This window comes from Leuciscus leuciscus (genome assembly GCF_965113295.1).
Source record: "Leuciscus leuciscus genome assembly, chromosome: 5".
Classification (NCBI taxonomy): domain Eukaryota; kingdom Metazoa; phylum Chordata; class Actinopteri; order Cypriniformes; family Leuciscidae; genus Leuciscus; species Leuciscus leuciscus.
Window position 1 is genome coordinate 11,092,587 of NC_138729.1, and position 8,383 is coordinate 11,100,969.

At 44.2% G+C, this 8,383-nt stretch overlaps 1 long non-coding RNA gene across 1 annotated transcript; it reads left to right on the forward strand.

Moving 5' to 3' along the window:
• Positions 1–7,565: 7,565 nt before the first annotated feature.
• Positions 7,566–8,082, forward strand: LOC309498750. The gene is made up of 2 exons (XR_014206026.1): positions 7,566–7,773; positions 7,874–8,082. It is a non-coding gene; the product is annotated as an uncharacterized lncRNA (long non-coding RNA).
• Positions 8,083–8,383: the final 301 nt, after the last annotated feature.

Below are 8,383 nucleotides of genomic sequence, written 5' to 3' on the forward strand. Positions count from 1 at the left end.
GAGTTGCTTCAGGGGGCAACAATATTCACCAAGCTAGACCTTCGTAATGCCTACCATTTGGTTTGAATCCAAGAGGGGGATGAGTGGAAGACAGCTTTTAACCCTCCAAGCGCCAACGTCGCAAAATTGCGACAAGACGTCATACTTAATAAAACAGGCTGTAGATCCTAATATGGTGTAATATCTCATTTGTATTCCCTACCACTAGATGGCAGACATGTAATACTTCGATTCAAGACCAAAATGACGTCATGTTCCTATTCAAAGTGTTGGAGGAAACAGCAGAGCAAGTGAGCGATCGTGTCATTGATGCGGAAGCAGTTCAGTTCAGAGTGTCTGAGTAAATTGTGAGAGAAAATCGTCAAATGGCTAATAAAAACCTTGTACCGTGAGGATGTGTTGCAAATGTTATTCGCCGATTCTGACTCTGAAGGGGAATATTTGCCTTTCGGAAATGACGATCGGCCGTCTAATGATCATGCTTCTCCTGGTACATCTTTGCAATGGTGCCGCCCGCGCTTCTCCCGGTACATCTTTGCTGCGCAATGGTGCCGCCCGCGCTTTTCCCGGTACATCTTTGCCGCGCAATGGTGCCGCCCGCGCTTCTCCCGGTACAACTTTGGCGCGCAATGGTGCCGCCGCGCAAGGTGCGAGTGTTCACGAAGCACAAACAGATAATTTTGACCATTTGCCCAACGGGGATGGGGGTGGCAGGGGTGGACGTGGTCTTAGTGGACATAGGAGAGCTGTTGCTAGAGGTAAAGGCAGCAGGGATAGAAGAAATTAGCCTGGTTCTACCAGACTCTCGTACATTTCATTTGTACAGAGAGTCTGGCCTCTCTCCATTGACAAGCGTTAACTTCCTTGTAGGCGGGTATTCTGTTGAAGTTTAAAACTATTGGATCTGCCCAGAGTTACTCTGGATCTGCCATAACCAATCGCTAACCTTTGGTCGTGACGTAACCCTACAACTCAAACTAACGCACGACATCAACGTCATCGTTCTCAGCCACTCCCTCTGTTCGCTGATTGGGCCGCAAAAATTTGGCCGGAGAAAACCAAAGAATACACCACAATCCCAGACGTAGTACTGAAGGGAAATAAAATTGAGCGGAAGTACGCAGGAGGGCGGAGCTAGGCTAAGAAGAAATACCCTTCTTCTAGAAATAGAAAAAACTATTCATTTGGAATGAGGATAAAAAGACAAACAAACAAAAAAGCATGTAAATAAATTCCAACATCAATTCAATATCTACTATTTCCTGAATATTACTGATGAACTGATACTGATACTGTTCACAAGGCGTTTTACTACTATATAGTATAGTAATAATTTAGTACTTTCTCCTGTTATTGTTGGTTTCCTCTTTTCTCATCATTTGGAATGAGGATTACATTTTTTTAAATTAAAATAAAACATGCAAATAAGTTCAAACATCAGTTCAATATCTACTATTTCCTGAATATTATGAAATTCAAGAGGGCCGCCCCCTGATGACGTCATAATATGCAAATTAGATGAGTATATTTACACTCCACATAAACTTTCAGTCATCCCCAACATTTTTTCTAATTTACAATAGATCTCTATCTTTAAGCCCTTTCAAGCCACAAGCTTTTAAAATTTTGATGTCAAAATCCAGCATTTTTTCAAAAAAAACCTTGGCGCCTAAAGGGTTAACACTCCAACAGGACATTACAAGTACTTGGTTATGCCCTTTGGGTTAACCAATGCTCCAGCTGTCTTCCAGGCACTCATCAACGATTTCCTGAGGGATATGTTGAACAGGTCCGTCTTTGTTTATTTGGATGATATCCTCATTTTCTCAAAGTCCCTACGTGAGCATGTACATCATGTCAGACTCGTTCTCCAGGGTCTTCTTGACAACCACCTGTTTGTGAAGCCAGAGAAGTGTGAATTCCACGTTTCTGAGGTGTCCTTTTGGGGATTCATCCTGTCCAAGGGGAATCTTTGCATGGATCCCAAGAAGACTCTAGCTGTACGTGACTGGTCTCGATCTACCTTTGTCAAGGAGGTCCAGCGCTTTCTTGGGTTCGCTAATTTCTACAGGAAATTCATTAGAGGGTTCAATTCAGTAGTGGCACCACTGACCAACCTAACCAAGAAGTGATCGGGTCCTTTTGTCTGGTCTCCAGAGTCTTAGCGGGCTTTTCAAGCACTAAAGGTGAGGTTTACTTCTGCTCCAATCCTTACCTTACCTGACCCTTGTCTCCCTTTTGTCGTTGAAGTAGATGCTTCAGATTTGGCAGTGGGTGCGGTCCTCTCCCAGCATCTCGCAGACGGCAAGCTCCACCCTTGCGCCTTCCTCTCCTCTCCTCTCTCTTCTGCAGAGAAGAATTATGATGTGGGTGATGGGGAGCTTCTAGCAATCAAGATGGCTTTGGAAGAATGGCGGCATTGGCTTGAGGGGGCCCAGAACCCTTTCCTGTTGTGGACGGACCATACAAATTTGGAATATGTGCAGAAAGTCAGGCGTCTCAACCCTCTACAGGTAAGGTGGGCCCTTTTCTTCAATCGTTTTGATTTTGTGCTGTCTTATCGTCCGGGCTCTAAGAATCAGAAGCCAGATGCTCTGTCCAGACTTTTTCAGAACTCTGACCATGAGAACACACCGGCAACAATCCTTCCAGATTCCAAGATTGTGGCTCCTGTGCATTGGGGAATTGAGACGGTGGTACGACAAGCCCAGAGGAGGGAGCCAGATTCTGGTAATGACCCTTCGGGACGACTTTTTGTTAACTAACCATCCTGGCACAGGCAGGACATTAGAGTTTTTGAAGAGTCGGTTCTGGTGCCCCAGGATGAATACTGACGTCAAGTCCTTTGTTGCTACTTGTCCTGTCTATGCCCAACACAAGAGCCCCCACACCCCCCCCCATGGCCTGCTTCATCCCCTGCCCATACCCAAATGGCCCTGGTCCCACATCTCCATGGACTTCATTACGGGACTTCCTGCCTCCCAGGGACACACGGTCATTTTGGTTATTGTGGACCGTTTTTCCAAAGCCTGCCATTTTATCCCCTTAGCCAAACTCCCCTCAGCTCAAGAGACTGCCGAGCTTATGTGCCAGCAGGTTTTCAGAACATTTGGCCTCCCTCTAGACATAGTCTCGGATCGTGGGCCTCAATTCACTTCTCGCTTCTGGAGGGCCTTTTGTAAACTGATTGGGGCCACCGTCAGTCTCTCCTCTGGCTTTCATCCTGAGTCTAATGGTCAAACGGAGAGGCTCGACCAAGACCTCGAGACCACCCTCCGATACCTGGCCTCCACCAACCCTTCGTCCTGGAGCAGGTAGGTCATCTGGGCAGAATACGCTCATAACACCCTGTGTTGCTCTTCTACTTGTCTCTCACCCTTTGAGTGCCAATTTGGGTTTCAGCCTCCACTGTTTCCAGACCAAGAGGCAGATGTTGGGGTCCATTCAGCCCAGAACCTTGTCCGACGGTGCAGACGTTTCTGGCGTAGGGTCCGGTCAGCTCTTCAAAGGTCTGCACGACGATACCAGCTTCAGTCCAACCGCCATCGCAGACCTGCTCCACCACTACGCCCTGGGCAAAGAGTCTGGCTGTCGACACGAGACCTCCCCTGCGGGTGGCGTCCCGCAAGCTGGCGCTTCGTGGGGCCCTTCAAGATCTTGAGGAGAATTAATGCAGTCTCCTACCGTCTTCAACTTCCCCGGGCCATGCGGATTAACCCTACCTTCCATGTCTCCCGTCTTCAGCCTGTTGCCACCAGCCCACTAGCGCCAGCAACAAAACCTCCACCGCCCCCTAGAGTCATTGAGGGTGAGCCGGTTTTCACAGTTAAACGGCTCTTGGATTCCCGTCGAGTTCAACAAAGTCTACAATATCTGGTGGACTGGGAGGCATATGGTCCAGAAGAACGATCCTGGGTCCCAGCTCGAGACATTCTGGACCCAGACCTCATCACAGACTTCCATCAGAGACATCCTGATCGCCCCAGAAGGAACGTCAGGAGACGTTCGTAGGGAGGGGGGGTCCTGTCATGAATTATGTGACTGTTGTTCCTTTTTTGGCCATGTGAGGTCCTCAGTGTTTTTTGTTTTATGCCTGTCACATGTTCTCATTATTGATTTGTTAGTTTCACCTGAACCTTGTTAAGCTGCCTATTTAAAACCCTTGTTGTCCTGAGTTCTTTGCTTAGTCTTGAGTTGACACCGGTGCAGTCCTGTTGACTAATCCTGTCCGTGAGTTATTCTCAGAGTTTTTTCCCTGTGTTTGTTGCTTGTTACCGACCTGTACCAACCTGTTTCTTGGATTACGAGTTTGCCACCTGCTTCTGGATTATTCACTCATTCTGACTGTTATAGTGGACTTTAACCTTTGCCTGGATTGTTACTTTTGATTTTGCCTGTTCCTTGTTGGATACTTTTGCCCCAATTTTATTGCCCTCACAGTTATTGTCTCTGTCTCTGCATTCTGAGTCAAAACACACCACCTTGTGGCACCGAGGTAGAGCTCCCGCCTGCTATGCAGGCGACCCTGGTTCGATTCCCAGTCGGACATAACAATATACTGTATATATTTGTAATAGAAATGTCAATTGTTGAGTAATTATAGACCTATAGGCCAACGATTAATGGTTGAATTGAAAGATGTGTTCTCTTTCATAATCTTGTGTTCAAGATCCACCTATGGGAAGGGCATCTATACCTGACCTCTGCAGAAGCATCCAATTGCACCAAGTCTGGCTAGACAGACAGAAGTGCGCGGCCAACCCCCTTACCTGAGAGCATATAAGGCCTGCATGCGCTGCTGTTCTCCAGTTGACATTTGCTTCTCAAGACCTCTGGACTTCTTTCTCACAGCTCGTGGATTTGTTTGGACGTTCACATTTGTCTTCAGGAGGACATATCACTCAGATCGGCCTCCACCGAACGTGATTGTCTCGCTCACTATTTCAGCTGTGTCATCCTGCAAGCCGCCCACGCTGCACTTCACATTAGGCTGTCCGCCTTTTTTCTTGCTTGTTCCCTCTGTCACGGCTGCAAAGCGTTGGGATTTTACTGCCCATTTCGATGGCGCTCTCAAAATCTGCGGCTTCCTCTGGCGACAGCCTATCACGTGCCTGCCCGGCCGTGTGTGGCGCGCTCATCGCCACCAGGGATTCTCACCCTTTCTGCGTGGTCTGCATGGACCTCAAACATGTGGAGGAGGCACTGGAACTCCCCGAAAATCATAGCCACTGCCTGGCGCTTCGTAAGAAGCTCCGGCGCCGCAGGCATAAGGTGGCCGCTACTCAGAGTGTGGATTTCGAACAGTCAAATTCTGACGGGGAAAATGGCGGCGAGATTGTCGAATTCCCGGGGAGCGCCAGGTAGCCCCGATAGCAAGAAGTGGCCAGGTTCCCCCTCCATGGCCATCTAACCCGCCCGCAGCGAGTTGTAATTTCCAGGGTCCAGTCAGAGCCAAACTTCGAGGCAAATTGCCAGCGTAGCATGGTAATCCCCCGCCTGCTAAACCGTGGGGGAAAACATCCTTTGCCGCAATCGTGGCCAAGAAATCCTCTAGTTCCACTCCCTCTGATCACAAACGCAAGTGGCCAAGTTAAAATGAGTTGTACGCCAAAACTAAATTATCTATTACAGTCTCTCCCAATACAAATAAAGCTTTCCTACTTTAAACAGTTTGACAGAATATGTAAGGCTTTTATTTGGAATGGTAAGCGACCTCGAATGCATTATAATAAGTTACAGAGACCTGTTGAGAAAGGTGGTCTAGGACTGCCTAATATTTTGTTTTATTATTATGCTTTTAGTCTTAGACACCTGGCTCATTGGTCACTTCCTCCTGAGCGAGCCCCGCCTTGGTATATGATTGAACAATCTATCTTGCCTTCGATCTCACTGTTACAGAGTCTGTCCATTAAACTGGAAGAGGAGCTGAAAAAACGTCCTATTATTTCACACTTGCATGTTTAAAAATGTCCCGTCTGCAAGGCTTTGACCCTTACCTAAATGCTTGTTCGAAGCATCTGGTTGAACCCTAAATTGCATATTAATAAAACCCCCTTTCTATGGAAAGAATGGATTAAGAAGGGTGTCGTTAGATTAAGCGACCTTTATGAAAATGGTAGTCTGAAGTCATTTGAAATCATACAACAGCAGAATGGTGTATCTAGACCTCAGTTTTTCCGGTATTTACAGTTACGACATTTACTTTGTACTACTTTTGGTTCTAGTACACAGCTTCCTGAGTCAGCAGACGTACACTGCATGGTAATTTCGACATATGGGAAGGGTCATGAAGGGTGATGACTGGGTACAAGCCAGTTTAATGATTGGCAGACAAATAATTCTTAGGAGTTGGAAGTTGGAGGAGGCCCCTTCTTTTCAGGAATGGGTAACAGAACTAGGTAGACTGTCCGCATTCGAAAATATGTCTTATAAACAGACTGCTAAACTAAATCTAAACTATAAGAAATGGTCCAGATATTTAACTTATTTGGAAAAGGGGCAGTAATAATTATGTGTAAGAAACATGTTCACAGACAAAAGTGTAATTGTGATGGTATGTATGTATATAATTATGTTATTTTTCCTCACCATTATAAGCTGGAAGTTATCTTCATTGTACTTAAGTATATAGTCAAGTGTGACCATGCCGTGGGTGGGTGGGTGTTATCGGAGTAAAAATGTAAAAATGTTGTTTCTGTACAGATATTGTGTTGTATTCTGGAAAGTTTCTGAGAATCAATAAAACTGTTAATCAGAAACAAACGCAAGTGGCCAGCCTGATGCACGGCCACGGGGGCTTTGAGTCCATGCAGCACCGCCGGACATCTCTTCTGCCCTTCATATTCCCCTGTTAAAGAAACAGAGGGTCTCTGTTGGCGATTTCAGCCCCCCCGTACTAGTGGGTGCCCACCCTGTGTTCACAGAGGCTTCACAGTTCCTGGTGTTGTCCACATATAAATAATGTCCACATTTGAACATAGTAGTATACTGCAAGTGCAAAAATAAAATATAAATAATAAACTATAAGTATAATGTTATGTTCACTTAAAGAAAACTTACAAGTATACTTGCAGTATAAACTACTAAACTAGTAGTTTACTGAGAGTACACTTCAGTGTGTACTTTTATAAACTAAAAAAATACTACTTGAATTAAGATAGTAAACTACTAGTATACTTATAAGTTCACTTGTAGTACAGATGCATAACAAATGAGAAACCTAGTTGTGTATTTAAAGTTTACTACTGTTACACTTATAGTACACTTAAACGTATACTTTAAAAGTGAGCCAATTTTGTCCCAAGCAGTACTGAAATAGTACACTTACAAGTTTACTACAAGTACACATTGATATTAGTATAGTTACTACATAAAGTATACTTAAAAATATACTTGAACATTACTTAAGTATACTTCATAAAATGAACTTGAAGTATACTTCTTTTTCGTAAGGGTATGCAAAAGCTTAGTGAGTAAACTGATAGCCTGTAACCTCCATGAGAAAAATGTACCCCCTTTTATGTACCCCTCCCTTCTCCTGGCTTTTTTCTTCTCTTTCTCTGACAGTATCCCACCCTATTTAAACCAGTTCCTCGACCCACCCTGCACTGACTCTGTACCTAAAGCTTGGCATATATGGAAACAAAATCAATGGAGCTTGGAAAAATGGATAAATCCCGCAGGAATGAGCCCACTTATCTTGCCTGGTCCATCTTCAACACTTTTTGTTGCTGTTTGCCACTTGGAGTTGCAGCAATCATCTACTCATGCAGAGTAAGGCACTTACAATTTGTTTAAAAAACAGCTATCAATAACTGAAATTCACACATTTGTAATCTGCATTTTTTTATTTTTTATATTTGTGTTATTGTAGGCAGATAATGCTAATACCCTTGGAGATGCTGGAAAAGCTCAAGACTCCTCCAGGAAAGCAAAAAACCTGAATATTGCTTCACTGGTGTTGGGGCTCATTGGTTTAATTATGCTGATTGTAATGCTGGTGATTCAAAAAATGTAAGCATCATAACCATATGCTTGTGGAGGGATTCAGTTTTTTTTTTTTTTGGATCCTTGCTATTCAAACAGCACTGAACTACAATTCTCAACTCAAGAGATGATGAAGACCAGCTGTGGTTTCAAAATCAATTGACCAATATAGCCACACAATGTTGCTTATATTATAGGGTCTATGCAATGTTCAGAAAATGAAGAGCTACAGAAATATAAATTTGATAAGTAAAAAAAAAAGTCTTTGAAAAATGTAAAAGTCCCAAGTTTAAAACTTTTAAATCAAAATGTTAACATTGTATTGTTTTATAATATCCTTTTTTTTTTATTCCTTTTCATTTTATTTTGCAGTCAAGTCCATTGTTCATGCATGTGA